Raw genomic sequence first — 22,793 nt, forward strand, 5'->3', positions numbered from 1 at the left:
TTTCCCTGATACTCAGAATGCAAGCACTCTCTATAATCAGAGCATTGATATTAGCATTCATAAACCCTAAAGGTCTCCACCGTTTCCTAATCGAAGCAGACTACAGGAAACTTTCATTTAACCGGAGGTTAAATATCCGGAATGCTCTATCCACCGGCAAAATTCAGGAGTCAGTTCAGATAAGTTTCTTTACTTTTTGTTGCTTTTTTTCTCCATTCCTGGCTCTGGAAGCGTCTAGCTGAAGCTGTTGCTTAGCTACAGAGATGCTTGCAAGCTGCGCCGACTGTTTTGAAACTGTTGCTTAGCAGCAGAGTTTGTTGCTTCAGCCGGAGCTCAGAAGCTCCATGGCATAGAAATTGGGTTGGGGCGCCAAAGTGCCACAAAAGTCGGCAGAGGGCAGGATTTATCGCAGCGATCGGAGTGATACCGATCACCAGATATTCAGTTTCATTGCCCCTCGAGGGACACGGGGTGAGGCTCGAGGCACTCCGTGTCCCTCATAGGGCGCTGAAACTGATTATCACAGCGCAACGTGCCACAGCGCCACACGCTGCGGCACGGCACGCTGCGGTACTGCAGGCCTTCCTCCCACTGTTAAGGGGGAGGTGCCTGCAACAGCGCAAGTCCCGATCACGAGTGCCGGCAAATGAGCCCGGCACCGAAGAGAAGTGCCGGGCTCTCGGAAAACAGCTGGCAATGCCGCAGGGGGTGGGATGGGGAGGCCGGGGACGGTGTTGCTGGCAGGCGGCCACCGGAAAAGTGGCCGCCCCGCACCTCCACCTTAACTTGCACTGCTGCCGGCACAGTAAGGCCCCGTGAACCGGGCGCGGGTAGCGAGCGGTGCAACTGCGGCGTTCGCTCCCAAATATCGCGAACGGGGCACGAATGGGGCGCTGTGCACACCGATGACGTCATCGGTGGCGGCGCAGCGCAAATGCCTAACACCACCATTAGCGCCCCTACTGAATATCGCCGGTGATGCAGCCAGTGGCGCAACAGCCACTGACTGCCTCTTTAGGCGCTAACAGGTGGCGCTACTCACCCAATTTCTCCCCCCATATGTTTTAACATCAGCGCTCGTTTTTCCGGCAATGTTGATCGACCGGCACCAGCTCGGTCCCATCAGTGCCGGATACCAGAAGGTTTCCTGTAGTTATAAACCACACATTGAATTGAATTTGGTGCTGGTATTCGTTTTTTGACAGGCACTGTTAAATTTTAAATAGGTTGTAAATGACCAACATGCACAATGGTGCACGTGGTATCCAGTCGAGGGCGGGAATTTGCACAGCACCCTCTGAAGATATGATTACAAGTTTCTCTGAGGTAAAAACAGCATTAAGCGTAAAACAGATATGTGGTCAATTTGGGGCAACTCATTGTCATATACCATAAGTTATGCACTTACTGTACTACAAACAAAGCTTCTAGCACATTGAAAAAAGCTAAATAGATTATAAAATGGGGTACCAATTAAAAATGGGGGATCTGCGTATTTATTGTGTGTCAGATGTAGTTTAAGCTAGCCGAAAAGTATAAGAAAGGGACATTTTTGATCTATTAGTTAGATAAACATCTCAAATGCAGTCGTAAGCCCACAGCCAGTCCAGCAGCTGAGAGAGCCAAAAGGTGCAATTCCGGGTCTAGGGACCAGGTCTTATTAATTGCATATCATCTTGCATTTCCTCTTGTCATAGTGAAAGTGGAGGTAGTTGAGGTACTGGATGGGTTAATATTGATCAGAAGGTGGGACTAGAATGGCTGGCTGTACTTAAAGTAGACAAGTTACGAGGACCTGATGGGATGTACCCTAGGATGCTGAGGGAAGTACAGATTGTAATTGTGGAGGTACTGGTCATAATTGTAAAATCCTCATTAGCTTTGGGGTGGTGCCAGGGGTTGGAGAATTGAAAATTCAAAATAGTTTGTAAGGATAATCCCAGCAAATACAGGCCAGTAAGTTTTACCGCGGTGGTGGAGAAAGTTTAAGAAATGATCATCAGCAACAAAATTAACAGTCAGTTAGACAAGTGTGGATTAAGTAAGGCAAGGCAGCATGGATTTGCTAAGGCAAGTCGTGCTTAACTGACTTGATTGAGTTTTTGATGAGGTAACAGAGAGGGTTGATTAGGGCAATGTGGTTGACGTGGTATACATGGACTTCCAAAAGGCATTTGCTAACGTTCCACATAATACGCTTGCCAACAAAATTGAAGCCCATGGAAAATAGTGGACAGTGGCAGCATGGACACGAAATGGCTAAGTGTCAGGAAACATAGAGTAGTGGTGAACAGTTGTCTCCGTGATGAAGGGAGGTGTACACTGGTGCTCCCCAGGATTTTGGTGCAAGGACTACAGCTTCTCTTGATTTATATTAATGATTAGGACTTGTGTGCAGGGCACAATTTCAAAATTTGCAGATGACACAAAACCTGGAAGTATAGTGAACAGTGAGGACGAAACCAATTGACTTCAAGAGGACATAGACAGGCTGGCGGAATGGACGGACATGTGGCGGATGAAATTTAACACAGCAAAGTGTGAACTGATACATTCTAGTGTGAACAAAAGGGTACAATTCTAAATTGTGTGCAGGAACAGAGAGACCTGGGCCCTGCTGTTTAGGAAGAATGTGAAGGCCTCAGAGAGCGTGCAGGATAGAGTTGCAAGAAAGGTTCCAGGGATGAGGGATTTCAATTACGTTGATAGACTGGAGAAGCTGGTGTTGTTCCGCTTAGAGCAGGGAACCTTTGAGCGGAAATTTGACAGAGGTGTGCAAAGTCACGAGGGGTCTAGGAAGAGTAGATAGAGAGAAACTGTTCCCATTGGTGAAATGCTCGAGAACCAGATTTAAGGTGATTGACAGATGAATCAGAGGCGAAATGAGGAAAAACATTTTTACGCCGCGACTGGTTAAGATCTGAAAAGCACTGCCTGAAAGGGTGGAGGAAGCAGACTCAAAATGGCTTTCAAAATGACGTGGCTTTCAAAATGGAATTAGATAAGTAACTGAAAGGAAAAAAGATGGCAGATGGAAAGGGCGGGATGAGGGGGAATAGATTAAATGCTCTTGAAGGGAGCTGGCACGGGCTCAACGGACCATATGACCTCTGTCTGTGCTGTAACCATTCTAAGGTTCTATTGTGAAATAATATAACCTTGTAGAACAGTTATATAAAATGATGTTATTAGTGAATGTACTATACCTGTTAAAATAAGAAAAAATCGTGTGTGAATCATAAGTTGAGTTATTGTCGCCGGACAACACTTTGTTGTGATGGTAACCATTAAGAAATCCGCTCACACCATGTAAAGAAGTTGGGTTTGAAATCTAACATCCTAGGCCCAATGTTCCTGCAGCCCAAGTGCCCTACTGTTCCACTGGATCGTTTAATCGCTGAGTAAGCACAAATTGTTCTAATCCCATTGGGAGAATTGGTTCTGTTAACATACCTCGCATAATTAACTGAACAGGATTGCTCGGTTGTGAAGATCTCCATTGTCCATTCTCCGAGTGTAGACATACACATGTGTAAATGTCATCAAAGCCATCTACTGCGGTGAAAGCATATGAGGTGTAACATTATCCTTTAGGAGCTGGCCGGTTGTGGAATTCAGTCTGCCTTCGGTAATAACGGTTCAGTGTGAGGGGACACTGACAGCGACAAGTCATAGTTATTGTCTCTCCGTATACAATGACTTCATATGGTGGATTCACAGAGAAGATTGGCTGCGGTAAATCACCAGAGGAAAGCACAGTCAAAGGAGTTTAAACACCGAAAACCTTCAATCAATTAACATCGTTATCATTGTAATAAGCTAAGTTCAACCTGCCCTTTACCAGAATACACCCGCCGCACTGAAATGGTAAAAGTGTCAGGAGATAGTGAGCTCTCCGCTTTCCAGATCACTGGAATTATTGTGCAATTTTTAAATTATTGTTAGGGATGTAACAATAATATGATGTTTCAAACAATATAACAGGAACGTGCAACTGCAGTCTTTTTAAAAAACTGGTAAATTAGGTTGATTTGCACCTCTGGTTAGCGCCCCCAGGGGCATGTCGGGCTGCTTTCACGGCATCCTGCTCCCCGGTGGTCGAGCAGGGCCAGGTTGCGTGCAGCACCAGGTCCCAACCTTTTAATCACAGAGACATGGTTGAGGGATGGGTAGGACTGGCAGCTCAATAGTCCGGGGTATAAAATCTTCAGGTGAGAAAGAGGTGGGTGTAAAAGAGGAGGGGGTGTCGCAATATTGGCCCAGAAATTCGGGTCCCCGCGGGTGAGTAGACACGGGGTACTAACGCGTAAACCCAATGGAAGTGCCGGTTTCGTGCATGCACTGCGCATGTGTGGGAAACCGACACTTCCATTCCTCTGAAAGAAGAGATTCAGGCCTAGAAATTCATTATAGCCACTTTTGGGGCGGTAAAGTCGGGCGGCCACTAAAGTTTGTGCCAGGCGCAAATTCGAGCCCACTTCTCCGATATTATTTGCTTCGCCCTAAGAGTTTGCTCGAGCGCTAAAACTGGCGATGCACGCCTCTCTTTAGGTGCTAAGCCGGAGGTGCTGAGCGAGAGCGCCGAGGCCCGGCGCAGCGCAGGTGCGGCCATTTCTTGATTGACAGCAGACAACCTGGTGCCGGCCAGCTCTTAAGGGGGAAGGGTCGACCTGGTCTGCTGCCACGCCCTGGATAGTGGAGCCCTGCAGCTAGGCCTGAACACTGCTGCTGGACCCAAATAGCGCCTGAAACCAAGGAGCAGGCCCGTGAATGAGCGCAGCGCTTCTCAGAGCTTGACCTGTGGGTGCTGGTTGGTGCTGTGGAGAAGAGATGCCATATTTTGTTTCCGGACAATGGCAGGAAGCCGCCGGCCCGCGTCTACCGGAGAGCCTGGAGGCATGTCGCAACCAAGGTGTCATCCAACAGCGAGGTCCCCAGGAGCGGTTTCCAATGCCGCAAAGAGCTGAATGACCTCGCCAGGATTGTCAGGGTGAGTACCCTTTCCAGTGTCCTCCTCATCCTTGCATGTGCAACTCACATTATGGGCAAAGGGACCTGAAAGCCCTAATGGCCAGCCCTCATGCAGCAGCTATGGGACACTCATGAACATCAATTGCACATTGTGCACTTGACACACTGGCCAGGCTATTCGACCATGGGATGCAGTGCACACAAGATCAGGGCTACACACTGTGCTTAGAGGCTGTCCTTTCTCTTGCAGGCCAAGCTGGCCAATAATAAGAGGAGCCGGAATGCGACCGGGGGAGGCAGACCCCAGGTCCAGCCGCTCACCGAGCTGCAACATCGCGTGGAGTGCATCATGGGTGCCCGGGTGATTGGCCCCGTTGCATCTGGAGATGCCGACCCTGTTCTGGGCACCAATGGTAAGGACATCACCTGTTGGACCTCTCTCGTCCCACTTGCGCATCAGATCTACATCCTTTGCCACTGTCCGGCCAATGCGCTGAATGCCACCACTCATGCATCCCTCGCTGACACCCTCTCCTCACTCTAAAGCTAATGTTGTGCCTTCCTGCTTTCAGATGGTGAGGTGGAGGTCCCTGAAGTTGCCAGTGACTGCCCCTCAGAAGAGGAGGAGGAGGAGAAGCAAGAGGAAGGTGGCCCATCAGGGGAACCCTCAGCTGCGGCAAACCATGCCAATGTAAGGGACACGTCTTCCCTGGAGGGGAGCGTGGGGGAAGTGTCGGAGGGGAGGGTAGCTCCTGGTACCAGCGGCCTGCAGAAACGCGGGAGGGGGGTGGAAGCTCAGCGGCCTTCTCCCCAGAGGAGGGAAGGGTCGGAGGGGAGTCCAATTGCTGGGCCCAGCGGCGTCCAGCAACACAGGAAGGGTCAGCCAGCTCAGCGGCCTTCTCCCCAGAGGGAAAGTCCGGCCTCCAGTCCAGAGACGGCCAACGCCGAGGAGATGCGCCGCCTCGAGGACTTGTCCGCGGACTCGGAGCGCCGGCACACGGAGCTCATGGGGGTAGTGGCACGGTTGCCTGAGGCCATCGAGTCCCTGTCTCAGAGTGTGACCGAGTTCGGGGCCTCACAGACCACCAGCCGGGCGGAATTCGGGGCAGCTCAGGCAGCGAGTGGCCAGCTGATCAGCGGTGCCGTGCAGTCACTGGGTGCTCTGATACGATCACTGAACAGGTCAACACGGGCACTCACTGCTGCCACACTCGCTGTGTCAGCCAGGCATCGCCAGGGCACCCGGCGCGCTGCAGCAGCACAGCGTCTGTCCCTCGGCAGATTGGTGCGCATGCTGCAGTGCTGGCCCGGCCGAGTGCCAGTGTCTCAGGTGAACAGCGAGTGCCTGCCATCCGCCAGCTTGCCCCCATTCCTCCAGCCGCCACTGCCACTCCCCCAGTGGAGCTGCCAGGAGCTGCTGCAGCGACTGATGCTGGCCAGCCACAGCTGCAGCATTCACCAGCCGGCCCCTTGACGGCCAGACCTCATCTAGGCCGACCCCCAAGGGCATCTGCCATCACGACATGTGCCCCTCAGGAGCCTGCCCCCAGCCTTGCAGCAGCCAATGGCCTCACTTTGAGGAGGAGCAGCAGGGCGTGCAGGGGCCGCCAAATTTGGCAGAAGGCATCGCCCTCGTGGGCCACTAAGTAGAGGGTGTGTCCAAATGTTGTGTTTTTGGGAATGTGTGTTTTGTGAATGCCAAGGATGAAGGCCATTTTTGTTTACATCTTTTGTTAATGCTCCCCAGGTTTGGGAGTGAGTCATGTGTGTGAGTGTCTTTTGGGGCTTTCGTCTGTTTTTGGTTTTCATGTGGGAAGGGCCCTGAGTTTGTACAATAAAGCATTTTATTTATTCACATTGTCCATGTTTGATCTTTGAAGTGTTTGTTGCCTTAACCGGCTGACGGCTTGCGGAGCGGCTGCAATCATGTTGTTTCATTGGCACAAGCCATTCCCTGACAGTGGGCCTAGGAGTGACGATCAATAAGCCACCGACGGGCGGCCCTTGGACCTTCTGCCTCCCTCCTGGGCTGGTACTCCTCGTCCTCCTCCTCCTCCTGCTCCTCCTCCTGAGGTGGTGGACCAACGTGAGGTGGCAGTGCCTGAGACCTGCGGAGAGACAGGTTGTGCAGCATGCAGCAAACGACGACGAATTGGGAGACTCGCTCCTGCGAATACTGGAGGGCTCCTCCGGAGCGATCCAGACAGCGGAACCATTGCTTGAGGACGCCGATTGTTTGTTCTATGATGTTCCTAGTCGCTTGATGGCTCTCGTTGTATGCCTCTTCAGCAGGGGTCGTGGGCGCGCAGAGCGGGGTCATGAGCCAGGTACACAAAGGATAGCCTTTGTCCCTGATAAGCCATCCTCTTGGGTGAGGCTGTGCCTGGAACATGTCAGCCACAGTTGTCTGTCGCAGGATAAAGGCACCGTGGCTGCTGCCTGGAAAGCGGGCATTGACAGCTAGGATGCGCTGCCTGTGGTCACACACCAGCTGTACGTTGAGGGAATGGTAGCCCTTCCGGTTGCGGTAATCCTCGGCATGCTCCAGAAGTGCCCACAAAGCCACATGCATGCAGTCAATGGCGTCCTGCACCATGGGGAAGCCTGCTATTCTTGCAAATCCCACTGCACGCTGCTGCTGCTTCTCCAGGGTCATGGGGAAGGCGATGAATTGACGTCTCCTTCTGAATAGGGCATTGGTCATCTGGCGGATGCAGCAATGCACGGCGAACTGGGAGATGTTAGCGATGTCCCCAGCAGCGGATTGGAAGGAGCCGGTGGCATAGAAGTTGAGAGCCACCGTCACCTTCACTGCCACCGACAGAGACGTCCTGCACATCAGCTGTGGACGCAGATCTCTGTGCAGCAGCTGGCAGATGTCTGCAACCACCTCCCTTCTGAATCGTAGCCTCCTAACACACTGCGCGGCAGACATGGTCAGATAGGAGGACTGCTGGCGGTATACCCTGGGTGGGTAAGGCCTCACTTGGCGACGCCTGTTGCCCCCTCTGCGTCTAGCCAGGACTGCCACTCTCTCACGGCGTCTGTAAGCCCTTCCGGCATAAGGCTGAAACTCAGCGTTGGCACCCAATGCAGCCCCCATTATATGCTGGCAAACACTGAGATCTCAATGAAGGCAAAGACAATTGCTAAGCTCTGGCCTGAGCCAAAAATACCTGTCCTAGTGTTGGGCCAAAGCAGTAAGCTCTCTTCCTTGGTCTCTCTCCAAAAGACCGTTGCACAAGAGTGAATGCTGCAAAATGGCTGGCCTTTATAGTGCAGCGTAAGTGCCCTTTAATTTGCGCTCCCCGCGGCCCACCTCGGCTGTGTACCATACCACTTCACAGTCGTTAGGGCCGCCCGGCGCACAATGGGGCGGCGCAAGTGAAGTTCCGGTTCCGGGCGCACAAAGGGCGTTGCACGATGAAATGACGTCATGATCTGCGCGCGCAGCCGACTTTGCGCCGGCGCTAAATATCTACTGAAGTTGGGGCGAGGCACAGATTGCGCTGCGCCCGGGCGCTAAGCACCTAACGCTCGAGATCTACTCCTCCTAAGGCGCTAACGGCTGGTGTGCCCAACTGAATTTCTAGGCCAGAGAGGTCGAATGCATGCGCCGGAGGGGCTGCACGTGTGCATTGAACTTACATTCTTTTTGCAGGTTTTCCCGGGAGGGTAAGTCTCCAGGAGCTAAGCTTTTAAAAAGCAGTCACAAGGCCTACTTTTTACAAGGTATGTGGTGAATTAATTAAAAATAAAACATTTTTTCCACAGGTTTATTATTTTTAAATACTTTAAATAAGTTAAGTTAATTTTTAGCCCCGTTAGAAAATAACATTATTTTTTTCAAAAATTGTAATTATTTTTTTAAATAGTTATTTCATGTAATTTATAGTTTATTTAAAAAAAGTGATGTTTCTTTTAATTTGATTTGAAGATTTAATGATGCTTTGGGGCTTATAGTATTTATAGATTTGACAGGTCTTCCTGTCAAACTTATGAATGAAGCATTCCCTGCAACCGTTTGCTCCCCATGGCCCACGGGATCCCAGGGGATACATAGAACTAACTGCGCTCCTGGGATACGTGAGCACTGTGCGCCAGCAGTTGGAGGAGGCCCAGGATCGGAATCCCACGCGGGCCCACAGTTCAACGGCTGGCATGCAAGGTAAGTGCAGGTCGGGGGCTTGCACCCATGGGAAGCCCCCGACCCGAATTTCTGGGCTATTAATCAAGGAGTCAATCACTGCTGTAAGGAGGGATGATATATTAGCAGGTTCCTCTAATGAGGCCATATGGGTAGAACTTAAAATCCAAAAGGGGGCAAGCACTTTGCTGGGAGTGTACTATAGGCCCCCAAACAGTCTGGGGGAGAGAGAGGAACAGATATGTAGGCAAATCTCAGAGAAGTGTAGCAATAATAGGGTAATAATAGTAGGAGATTTCAACTTCCCCAATATTAACTGGGATAGTCAGAGTGTGAAAGGCTTAGTGGTTGCGAAATTCTTAAAGTGCAGCCAGGGGAGTTCTTTGAGCCAGCATGTAGAAAGTACTAAAAGAGAGGGGGCGATACGGGACCTAATTCTAGGGAATGTAGCCGGGCAAGTGGTAGAAGTGTCAGTTGAAGAGCCTTTTGGTGACAGTGACAATAATTCGGTGAGATTTAAATTAGTCATGGAAAAGGAGAAAAATTGACCGGAAATAAAGGTTCTAAATTGGGGGAAGGCCGATTTTAATATGATATGGCAGGATCTTGCCAAAGTGGGATCCGCTACTTTGAGGAAAATCCACATCAGAGCAGTCTTTCAGAAAGGAAATAGAGTACAACGCCAATATGTGCCCGTAAAGATCATGGGTGGGACCAACAACTTCAGGGAACCTTGGATGTCAAGGGATATGCAAGAATGCATTAGGAATAAAAGGGAGGCTTTTGGAAGGTACAAAGGAGTAAAAACAGTGGAAGCCCTAGAGGAGTATAGAAAGTGCAAGGGCGTACTTAGAAAATAAATTAGGAGAGTGAAGAGGGGGCATGAAAACACACTGGCGGGCAAAATAAAGGAAAATCCCGAGGTGTTTTATCAGTATATTAAGGGCAAGAGGATAACTAGGGAAAGAGTAGGGCCCATTAGGGACCAAAGTGGCAACCTGTCTGTAGAGCCAGAAGATGGAGGTGGGGTTTTAAATGAATATTTTGCATCTCTGTTCACTATGGAGAAGGACGATTTAGGCATAGAAATTAGGCAGGGGGTTTGTGATATACTTGAACAAATTAGCATTGAGTGGGAGGAGGTACTAGCGATTTTAGTGGGCTTAAAATTGGATAAATCCCCAGGCCCAGACGAGATCTATCCCACGCTGCTGTGTGAGGTGATTGCAGGGGCTCTGACATACATTTTCAGAACCTCTCTGGCCACAGGGGAGGTGCCAGAGGTCTGGAGAACAGCTAATGTAGTACCATATTCAAGAAGGGTAGTAGGGATAAACCAGTGAATTACATGCCAGTGAGCCTAACATCAGTGGTAGGGCAATTATTGGAAACATTCTGAGGGGCAGAATTCGTCTCCACTTGGAGAGGCAAGGATTAATCAAGGAAAGTAAGCATGGCTTTGTCAGGGGGAGATCATGTCTAACCAATTTGATTGCATTTTTCGAGGGTGTGACTAGGTGTGCAGTTGAGGGTAGTGCAGTTGCTGTAGTCTACATGGACTTCAGTAAAGCTTTTGAGAAAGACCCGCATGGGAGACTGGTGAAGAAGGTAAGAGCCCATGGGATCAAGGGCAATTTGGCACATTAAATCCAAAATTGATTTAGTGGCAAGAGGCAGAGGGTGATGGTTGAAGGTTGTTTTTGTGACTGGAAGCCTGTGTCCAGTGGTGTACCGCAGGGATCGGTGCCATGTCCCATGCTGTTAGTAGTGTACATTAATTATTTAGATACGAATGTAGGAGGTATGATCAGAAAGTTGGCAGATGACAATAAAATTGTTGGAGTGGTAAATAGCGAGGAGGGAATCCTCAGGCTATAGGAAACTATAAACGGGTTGGTCAGATGGACAGAACAGTGGTAAATGGAATTTAACCCTGAAAATGTGATGCAATGCATTTTGGGAGGAATAACAAGGCAAGGGAATATACGTTGAATGGTAGGATCCTAGGAAGAACAGGAGATCAGAGGGACCTTGGTGTGCATGTATATATATCCCTGAAGGCAGCAGGACAGGTCGATAAGTTGGTTAAAAAAGCATATGGGATACTTGCCTTCATTAGCCGAGGCATAGAATATAAGAGCAGGGAGATTATGATGGAGCTGTACAAAACGCTAGTTAGGCCACAGCTGGAATACTGTGTGCAGATCTGGTCGCCAAACTATAGGATGCTGCGAAGAGACTTCAAGGGGCTCTCGAAAGGATCAGTGAGTGGGCGAGAACATGGTCGATGGAATATAATGTGGATCAATGTGAAGTTATCCACTTTGGAAGAAAAAACAGAAAGGCAAATTGTTTCCTAAAAGGTGAAAGATTGGGAATGCAGATGCTCAAAGGGACCTGGGTGTCCTGGTACATGAGTCACTGAAAGTGAATGTGCAGGTGCAGCAAGCCATTAGGAAGCCAAATGTCATGCTGGCCTTCATTACAAGAGGATTTGTGTACAGGAGTAAAGACGGTCCTACTCCAATTATATAGGGCTTTGGTGAGGCCACAACTGGAGTACTGTGTACAATTTATTCCTCCTTGCCTAAGGAAGGTTGTACTTGCCACAGAGGGAGTGCAAAAAGGTTCAAGAGTTGATTCCTGAGATGGCAGGTCCGTCGTATGAAAGCAGATTTAATAAACTAGGCCTGTATTCTCTTGATTTCAGAAGAATGAGAGGGGATCTCATTGAAGCATACAAAATTATTACAGGGCTTGATAGAGTGGATGCTCGGAGAATGTTTCCCTTCGCTTTGGATTCAAGACCCCAGGGGCCGCAGCCTCAGGATAAAGGGTAGGCCATTCAGGACTGAGATGAAAAGACATTTCTTCACACAGAAGGTGGTGAATATTTGGAATTCTCTACACCAGAGGGCTGTGGAGGCTCAGTCATTGGGTATATTCAAGACAGAAGTCGATAGATTTCTGACTAGTAAGGGCATCAAGGGATATGGCGACAGGGCCGGTGAATGTAGCTGAGGCAGAAGATCAGTCATGATCTCATTGAATGGTGGCACAGGCTCGAAGGGCCAAATGGCCTACTCCAGCAACTATTTCTAATGTCCATATGTTCTAACATTGCAGACGGCACACAGTGAGGGAACTGGGGGCACATAGGAAGGAATTGACGCCATTAACTTGTTTTGCGGTGCAGTCAATGTCAGTTAACCCATGAATTGGATTCCCTGTGGCAGTGTCGGTATTGGTCACTCTTCTAAATAGGAATGTGAGTTATGTGAGGCAAATGGCAGATATTATTAAGTGATGTAGGTGGAGATATAATGCATCAGATTAAACTGATAAAACTGATAAATATTGAAAAGTTCCACTCTATGTCGAAAGTCGTGTTGGGCACTGAACGAAATTTTATTACTTAAGTGGAAGATAATCATGTAAAATAATTTTTGGTCATGAATAACTATGCTTTAAGGTCGGATCTTGTTCAATTGCAAACACTTACAGATAGGTTGAAAAATAACTATTCAGCCTATCCCACTTCTCAGCTCTTGGTCCGTAGCACTGAATGTTACGGCACTTCAAGTGCATATCCAAGTAATTTTTAATTGTGCTGAGGGTTCTTGCCTCTACCAACCTTTCAGGTAGTGGGTGTCAGACCCACAACACCCCATGGGTGAAAAAGTTTCTCCTCAACTCTCTTCTAATCCTTCTAGCAATTAGTTTAATTCCATGTCCCCTGGTTATTGAACACTCTGTTAAGGGTTTAGGTCCTTCCTATCCAATCTATATAGACTCCTCATAATTTTATACACCTCAATTAATTCATCCTTCAGCCTCCTCTGTTCCAAAGAAAGCAACACCAGCCTATCCAATCGTGCTAATCTCTTTGACGCAATGTCATATTGTCTTCATCCTAGAATCGCAGTCGGGCCTAGTCCCATTATGATCATGTGAAGCGCCTTGGGGTGTTATACTGCTTTAAAGGTGCTATATAATTGCAAGATGCTGTAGGTAGGCATCTTGCTTTTCCTTGTGACACCTTCGACTTTCGGCTGCAAGTGTGAAACCAAAGGAAGGCGACCTTGTTTGGGGATGAAAGGGAACATTCGTTGACATCTGAAAATCAAGCTGCTACAGGAAGGACTGAAAACCTTGGCAACAGCAGGAACTAGGGGTGTCCTCACACGGTTCCTGAGATGCCTTGGTCACTGAATGTGATGTGAGAAGAATCATTTGGGACCGGGCAGTCTAAACAGTAAAAGGGAACTTTGAAAGTTGTGGCAACTGGGTTGAGTTTGCTCTGAAACAGAAACGATAATGATTGGAATCTCTTGGCAATGGCCTCGGATCTTAGTTAGATGCACTGACTGCCATTAGCCACAATTCAGTTGTTCTGTGACGAAGTTCAGTTTTATCATGCATTGTCAATGAGAGCAGATAAAGTATCATCACACAGGAACACATGGGGCCCAGTAGGCGAGGCTCCGATTCCACGTACAATTCTTAGATAAAATGCACAGAACTTACAAGGAAACAGGTCATTCGGCAAAGTCAGTCTCTGACTGTGTTGGCCCGTCACCTGAGCAAATACTTAGAATCACATTTCCACAATCCTGTTCGCAAATACATTCATCAACATTTCATATAAAGTAACAATGACTGATGATGAGATTTGTTCCTCAACCATTATCCTTGATAGTGAATTCCATATCTTCACATCTCTCAGTTTAAAGAGGTTTTTCTCGCTCTCTTACATTTAGAGTTGTACTTCTGACCCCTTCGTTATTAATCATATCTATTGGGAACATTTTGCTTCTATCAGCCTTTCTTTCATATTTATATAATTGTAAACATTGCACCAAATCGCTCCGTAATGTTCATTAATAAATGAAGTCTCAATATTTCAAGGATTTTTTGTTGTTCATATTTGTATTTCATCATACCAGGCAATATGCTAGTAAATCTGCATTGTACCATCTCTGAAGTATGAATGTAATTCAATTTCTGAGCCAATCCACTTGAAAGTTGTACTGGAAAATGTTTGGCTGTAAAACTTTAGGATCAGCATTCGACGTCAATCAGGCCTTGCAGTAAATGGAGGAGCGCCTAAGTCTACCTATTTATTTTGCACACTTTATTGATCTTGGGCACAGCTCGCTTGCTGGAGTCAAATGGAAGATCTTCTGTTCACCCCATTAGGCCGCATTGAAGGTACACAGCCAGACACTCCCTGGTATGTGGGCTGTCTTCAGATAGTGATGGACCAACGCAAAGTGGGTGGAAGGTGAAATCGGGAGTTACCTGGGAATTCTACGCATATATAGAAAGAAAGCGAACTAATTCAAGAAAGTGTTGGATATATTTCTTAAGGCTAATGGGATCAAGGGATATGGGGAGAATGCAGGGACAGGGTACTGAATTTGAATGATCAGCCATGATCTCATTAAATGGTGGAACAGGCTCGAGGAGCCGATTGGCCTACTCCTGCTCCTATCCTCTATGTTTCTATGTTTTTATAACTCATCCAGCCTTTACTTCGTGACCATTATTTTTGGAAAACAGGTGGGGGGTTAATCTTCTGCAGGCTATGCAGCAAAAAATGGAAAGATTAAGACATTGGCCCAGAAATTCGGGACGGGGGCTTCCCGCGGGTGCAAGCCCCCAACCTGCACTTAACCTGTGCGCCAGCCGTTGAGCTGTGGGCCCTTGTGGGATTCCGATCCTGGGCCTCCTCCAACTTCGGCATGCGGTGCTTGCGTATCCCAGGGGCGCAGTTAGTTCGATGCGTCCCCTGGTATCACAGGGGCCATGGAGAATCAATGGCAGCAGGGAATGATCCATTCATAAGTTTGACAGGCCTGTCAAACCTATAAATAATATAAGCCCCAAAACATCAATAAATCTTCAAATCAATTTAAAAAAAATCACATTCTTTTAAATAAACTATAAATTACGTGAAATAACTATTTTAAACAATAATTTACATTTTTGAAAAAAATAACTTTATTTTCTAACGGGGCTAAAAATAAACTTACCTTTCTTTAAAGTATTTAAAAATAATAAACCTGTGGAAAAAATGTTTAATTTTAATCAATTCACCATTTACCTTGTGAAAAGCAGGCCTTGCGACTGCTATTTACATGTCTAACTGCTGGAGACTTACCTTCCCAGGAAAACCTGCAAAATAATGGTAAGTTCGATGCGCACGCGCAGCCTCTCGCGTGCACGCGTTCGACTTCTGAACCCCATCTTTCAGGGGAACGGAAGTGACGGTTTCCCACGCATACGCAGTGCATGCACGAAACTGGCACTTCCATTGGGCTTACGGGTGAGTACCCAGTGCGTTCTCACCCGTGGAGACCCGAATTAATGGGCCTTATGAAACCGATCCCCATTCATCTATTACACGGAAATTGGTACATCTCAGTCCGATTTGAAAGGGAACTGGTCACCAATTTAAACAATATATGAGCAAACGAGACAGACATTGAGATACAAGAACATACAACGTCGTTTTGAAATGTGTTGGTCCCTACCTTTCTCCGTAATTAGGACATCTTTACTGAATGGTGAATCCCTCGAAAGTCCTGCAACCTCTGTTTGATATCGACAACTGTAATTTCCAAAAAAGCCTTCGCTTCGGGTAATTATGTTGATGGTCACATTCCGCTCATCGCCACTCACTTTACGAGACTGTACAGGGTTCCTCTTGTGACCTTTGAACAAGAGAAATGTTCCTCCTCTGGAGCGAATCTCACCTTTGCAGGAAATGGCAACATTTTCCCCTTTTGAAACTGCACCGGAATCTGGGTCCATGTAGATAGTCGGCTCCGGGAGTTCATCTGTATTAAAAATACTGTATGAAATGGTGTGTCAGAAGCCTACTCAATGATATATGAGGACACTTTTATAAAAAACAGAATCTGTCGCCTTGCTTGCAATGCATACATTGGTATTTGTTATTACTTACAAGAGGACAGATAGAAAACAGGATGAACGAGAATGTGCTGATTATTTCTTTTATGCGAGGCATTTATTTCAGTCTGTTTTTTTTCTGTTTTCTATAATGACCATTGTGTAGCCGCTTACTGTACATCTCCATTCAATCTGTACAACCCGACCATCCTTTGGCTCAATGCTTTAAATGACCCTCCCATTCTGAGGCAGATATTCCATTTATCTACAAGCCCACTGACTCCCACAGCTACCTGGACGACACTTCCTCCCACCCCGCCTCCTGTAAGGACTCTATTCCATTCTCCCAGTTTCTCCGTCTCCGCCACATCTGCTCTGATGATGCCACCTTCCACACAAGTGCTTCCAACATGTCTTCCTTTTTCCTCAACCAAGGATTCCCCTCTACCGTGGTTGACATAGCCCTCGACCGTGTCCATTCTATATCCCGCACTTCTGCCTTCACCCCTGCCCCTCCCACCCGGAACCAGGATAGGGTTCCCCTTGTCCTCACCTTTCACCCCACCACCCTCCACATTCAACGGATCATCCTCCACCATTTCTGCCACTTCCAAAGTGATGCCACCACCAAATGCATCTTCCCCTCCCCTCCCCTATTATCATTCCATAGGGACGACACCCTCCGAGACACCCTAGTCTACTTCTCTATCACCACCAACACCCCTTCCCCTTCGCCCGGCACCTTCCCATGCAAGCGCAGGAGATGCAACACCTTCCCTTACTCCTCCCCCCTTCCCACTCTCCAGGGCCCTAAACACCCCTTCCAGGTGAAACAGCGATTTACTTGTACTTCTTGCAATCTAGTATACGGTATTTGCTGCTCACGATGTGGTCTCCTCTACATTGGGGAGACCAAATGCAGATTGAGTGACTTTTGCGGAACACCTCCGTTCAGTCCTGAAGGATGACCCCTGTTGTATCCATGTGTTAATGGAGACACGGAAGGCAGGAGTTGGTATTCACAGGTGTTTACTGAACAAAGTCTGGAGGTGAACTAACAGATACAAGACAATGTACAGGCTTATATAGCCCAAGTGGCCATTACCGGCATTACAGTACACAGGGGGCTCTTAAAGGCACATACACCACAATTCCGAGCTTCCAGTCGCCTGTCATTTTAATTCAACGCTCCATTCCCACTCAGACCTCACTGTACACGGGCTCTTGCATTGTTCTACGGAAGCTCACTGTAAACTCGAGGAACAGCACCTCATCTTCCGATTAGGCACTTTACAGCCTTCCGGACTCAATATCGAGTTCATCAATTTCAGATCATAACCTCGGCCCCTATTACATTTTTACTGATTTTTTATCCACACCTTTGTTTTGACCCTTTTCACGCTCCTTTTTCTCTCTCCCACATGGCAGCTGTCTCCCATTCTGCCAGCGCATTTCACACCTAAACTAGAGCCGTCCTTTGTCTCCACTAGTCCTACCACCATCTCGTCTCGTTTTGAATACCTCTTAATGTCTCTTCACTTCTCCTTTGTTCTCTCCCAGCCTGGCCTTTTAATCTATTTCTTTTCCTGTGCTTCTCCAGTCTTGACAAAGGGTTTTGACCCGAAACGTTGACTCTATTTTCTCTCCACGGATGTTGTCTGGCCTGCTGAGTTTTTCCAGCATTTTCTGTTGGTATTCCATTTATCAGATTCTGTTGGCTTGTGGAACTCGGGTAAATCGGCTTTAAATGTTTGCAGTTTTATTTCATTCAGTGCACAGCAAAGAAACGTGGATGGCATCATTGGAGAGAGAACGAGAGCGTGAGAGAGCGGGAAAGATACATATTTCACTCAGCAGCAGCAAGTGTTCAAGATTGAAGTAAGGCCTTGGGCTGTTTATACTATTTTCTGCATCGGCAGAAGGACTGTGAATTGACCGGAAACTACAACATGCTGATGTACTAGAATTGTCAACTTGTGTGGGTATGAATCGGCTGAAGGAAAATGCATTGACCGGAGGCTACCAAATACGATCAGGCCACATCCGGTTTGATAAAAATTAACATGGTATAAAAAAGCTTTTTTGCTATGTATTTATAAAAAGAGAGTAATGATGTTAATAGTGGATGTGCTAAACTTGTTAATAGAAAAAAAAATCGTGCGTGAATCATAAGTGGAGTTATTGTCACCGGAATACCCTTTGCTGTGACGGTAACCATTAAGAAATCCGCTCACATCATGTAAAGAGGTTGGGTTTGAAAACTAACACCCAAGGTCCAATGTAACTGCAGCCCAAGTGTCCTTCTGTTCCACTGGATCGTTTGATTGCTGAGTAAGCACAAATTGTTCTAATCCCATTGGGAGAATAGGTTTTGTTAACATACCTCGAATAATTATCTGAATAGTGTTGCTCGGTCTTGAAGATCTCCATTGTCCATTCTCTGAGTGTAGACATACACATGAGTAACGATTTTGATAGCCATGATCTGCGATGAATTCATAAGAGGTATAACATTGTCCTTCAGGAGCTTTCAGTTCCGTGAATAAACCTTGCCTTCGGTAATAACGGTTCATTGTGAGGGGACACTGACAGTGACAAGTCATAGTTACTGTCTCTCCGTCTAAAATGACTTCATATGGTGGATTCACAGTGAAGATTGGCTTCGATAAATCAGCTGAGGAAAGCACAGTCAAAAGAGTTTAAACACTGAAAAGCTTCAATCAATTAACATCAATATCACTGCAATAACCTAAGTTCAGCCTGCCCTTTACCAATGTATGCCCCCGCACTGAAATGGTAAACGAGCTCTCCGCTTTCTAGATCATTGGAATTAATGTGCAGTTTTTTAATTACCGTAACAGTAACATGATGTTTCAAACAACATAACAGGAAAGTGCAACTGCAGTAATTTTATAAACTGTTAAATTAGGTGGATTAGCGCCTCCTGTTAGTGCCCAAAGGGGCAGACCAGGCTGTTTTTACTGCACACTGCTCCCCGGTGGTCTAGCAGGGCCCCGATACGTGCGGCGCTAGCTCCCTCTCTATTAATCAGGGGAGGAGTCTTGCAATGAGGCAGCGGTATGCTCCAATGTGCGTGGCGCTGTCGCATGTATCCCGCCAATCATCAGTTATGGCAGCCCAAGAAGGGTGTGGGGCACTTCCAGTCGCTCTCCACATTCTGCTTGGGACACTACTAATGAATTTCCAGCGGAGGGGCGTTAACATTTTCAGGGCGCTAAAATTATCGCTAGTGACGTTGGCATCCTAAAAGGGTCGCCAACCAATTGATCCACCCAAATACTGAATATCGGGCACTGCGTATAACGGGCGGCTGATCCGATGCTACCCGTTTTGCGCCCCGCCCGAGATGAATGTCGAGCCCTATATAATAATACTGATGGACAGTGTTAATAAATACAATTTTACAAAACGCGTACAAGCCATGATCGCTTTTCAAATAAGTGCAATTTTTTGGGGGGAATATCAGAATTTAAGAAACAATTGCGGGATGTTGCACAACACTTCCTGCATTAGATCGGTGTGCCCTGGAGTTAAACGAAATCCCAACTATGAAATATTAATTTCGGCCAGCTGATGGCTATATGAATGAATTGACTGTTCATTTTAATGTCGCATACTTACATATTATTTTCTGTCCGAACAATGCCTGGAAATGAACTGAAAGAGAAAAAAATGAATCAATGAAAAGTTTTTGCCCATCAATAACCGGTTGACTTGTCGCATTAACCAAATGCTCCCAGAGCTCGCATGTTATCACTTCCGAAATTGCCATCAGATTTTCTTTCCCAGAATTAGGTGTACCTTTGTAATTCAGTACAGGTAAGGCACACAATTCAAATTGATTAAAAATTATCAAACAATAACAAACATAATTATATTACTACATAATTAAACAGATCGTATACACCGAGAAAAACATTTTGAAATGTCACTTTGTGTTTCGTAGTGGGTATAAATGTTAATACATTTTGTTCTAGACTGTTGCAAAAAGAGATAGTTGCAAAGAAAGAAAGAGACAGGAAGAAATAGAGAATGAGCACAAGAAAGAAACAAACAAAGGAAGAGAGAAAAATAAATTAAAAAGAAATAAATAACGAAAGAGATAGAAACAAAGAAAGAATGAATGAAAGAATGAAAGAATGAAAAAATGAAAGAAAGAATGAAAGTCAGGTAGATAAAGAGATTGATGCATACATCGAGAGAGTCATATAGACAGAAAGAAAGAACCACAGAAAGAAAGAGCAAATAAGAAAGAAAGAAGGATATAAAGAAGAAAAAAGAAAGAAAGAAGAAGATGGTAAGAAAGGACAGAAAGAAAAAAGAAAGAAGGAAAGAATGAAAAAAGATAAAAAGAAAAAAGATAGAAAGAAACAAGGAAAGAGGGAATGACCGACAGAAAAAAAGATGGAAAGTAGGAAAGAAAGTAAACAAAAGAGAGAAAGAAAGAAAGAAATAAAAAAAGTAAGTCAGCTAGAGAAAAGGAAAACACTTGGAATGCTGGAAATCTGAAATACAAACAGAAAATGAGGGAAAGACTGAACAGTATATGTGTAGATTCAAATAGAGTTCACGTTATCGCTGACCTGTCAGCACATAAAACTACTACAAACACTTTCTGAACATGAATTTGACCTGTTACACCAGTGTGTGTGTGTATATATATATATATATAGATATAATATATTGAGTTATGAGGAGCGATTAGGCAATTTTGGGGAGCCCAATATCAGCCACAATCTTATTGAATGGCGGAGCAGGCTCGAGGGGCCAAGTGGAGAGAGAGAGAGAGAGAGTGAAAGAGAGAAAGAAAGAAAGAAAGAAAGATCTTCTGGTAGATAAAGAGATTTGGGAGGGCAGAGTATCCGAAAGTGAAGAGCTGAAAGGTGGCAGAACAACAGGAGGGCGCGGTCATGGAGGGATAGCGAGAGGGATAGCCATGATAAAAATTGGCCCTTAGTGTTAGGGGGGATTAAATACATGGGGTTACGGGGTTACAGGGATAGGGCTTGGGTGGGATGGCTGTCGGTGTAGGGACCGGGTGCTGGGGTTTGGATGATCAGCCATGATCTCATTGAATGGTGGAGCAGGCTCGAAGGGCCGAATGGCCTACTCCTGCTCCTATCTTCTATGTTTCTATGTTTCTATGTCTATGTTTCTATGTTTAAAAGTAAAGGGGGAGAAAAAGTGGGAAAAGAAATGAACGGCTTGGGTCCGGACTGCCAGTCAAAGAGCTCATGGGAATAGACACAGCGGAACAACCTGTGGAAAAGTGGAAAAGGTGATAGATGCAAACATCGATATAGACACAGAGCAATGAATAAACAGAGAGATAGAGAGAGAAAGAGAGAGAGAGAGAAAGAGAAAGAAAGATTGAAAGAAAGTAAGAAAGAAAGATAGAGAGGAAGAGAGATAGAGAGATGGAAAGAAAAAGGTAAGAAAGACAGAAAGAATCAAAGAAAGAAAGATAGTCAGGTAGACAAAGAGATTGATGTGTACATCGAGATAGACACATAAACAGAAAGAAAGAAAGACAGAAAGAGAGAACGAACAAGAGAGAGAGAAAGAAGGATATAAAGGAACAAAAGAAAGAAAGAAGGAGAAGGTAAGACAGAAAGACAGAAAGAAAAAAGAAAGCAAGCAGAAAAGAGTGAAAGGAAGAATGAAACAAGATAGAAAGAAAATAGCAAGAAACAAGGAAAGAGGGAATGATCGACAGAAAAAAGAGGGAAAGAAGGAAAGTAAAACTAAGAAGAAGAAAGAAACAAAGAAAGAAAGAAAAACATAGTCAGGGAGATAAACAGATTGACGGATACATTGAGATAATCATGTAAACAGAAAGAATGATAGAAAGACAGTCAGGGGGATAAAGAGATTGATGGATACATCGAGATAATCACCTAAACAGAAAGAATGATAGAAAGACAGTCAGGGGGATAAAGAGATTGATGGATACATCGAGATAATCACGTAAATAGAAAGAATGATAGAAAGATAGTCAGTGAGATAGAGATTGATGGATACATCGAGATAATCAGGTAAACAGAAAGAATGATAGAAAAATAGTCAGGGGGATAAAGAGATTGATGGATACATCGAGATAATCACGTAAACAGAAAGAATGATAGAAAGATAGTCATGCGGATAAAGAGATTGACGGATACATCGAGATAATCACGTAAACAGAATGAATGATAGAAAGATAGTCAGGGGGATAAAGAGATTGACGGATACATCGAGATAATCATGTAAACAGAAAGAATGATAGAAAGATAGTCAGGCGGATAAAGAGATTGACGGATACATCGAGATAATTATGTAAACAGAAAGAATGATAGAAAGATAGTCATGCGGATAAAGAGATTGACGGATACATCGAGATAATCATGTAAACAGAAAGAATGATACAAAGATAGTCAGGCGGATAAAGAGATTGACGGATACATCGAGATAATCATGTAAACAGAAAGAATGATAGAAAGATAGTCAGGGGATAAAGAGATTGATGGATACATCGAGATAATCACGTAAACAGAAAGAATGATAGAAAGATAGTCATGCGGATAAAGAGATTGACGGATACATCGAGATAATCATGTAAACAGAAAGAATGATAGAAAGATAGTCAGGCGGATAAAGAGATTGACGGATACATCGAGATAATCATGTAAACAAAAAGAATGATACAAAGATAGTCAGGCGGATAAAGCGATTGACGGATACATCGAGATAATCATGTAAA

The 22,793-nt window shown here is 45.8% G+C and overlaps 1 pseudogene; it reads right to left on the reverse strand.

Moving 5' to 3' along the window:
• Positions 1-15,934, reverse strand: part of LOC147085081 (immunoglobulin superfamily member 1-like) — a 28,327-nt pseudogene extending 12,393 nt beyond the window's left edge.
• Between the last annotated feature and the right edge of the window lie 6,859 nt (positions 15,935-22,793).

This window comes from Somniosus microcephalus, unplaced genomic scaffold (genome assembly GCF_052327205.1).
Source record: "Somniosus microcephalus isolate GS21.2 unplaced genomic scaffold, FLI_Smic_1.0 unresolved_chr9, whole genome shotgun sequence".
Lineage (NCBI taxonomy): Eukaryota > Metazoa > Chordata > Chondrichthyes > Squaliformes > Somniosidae > Somniosus > Somniosus microcephalus.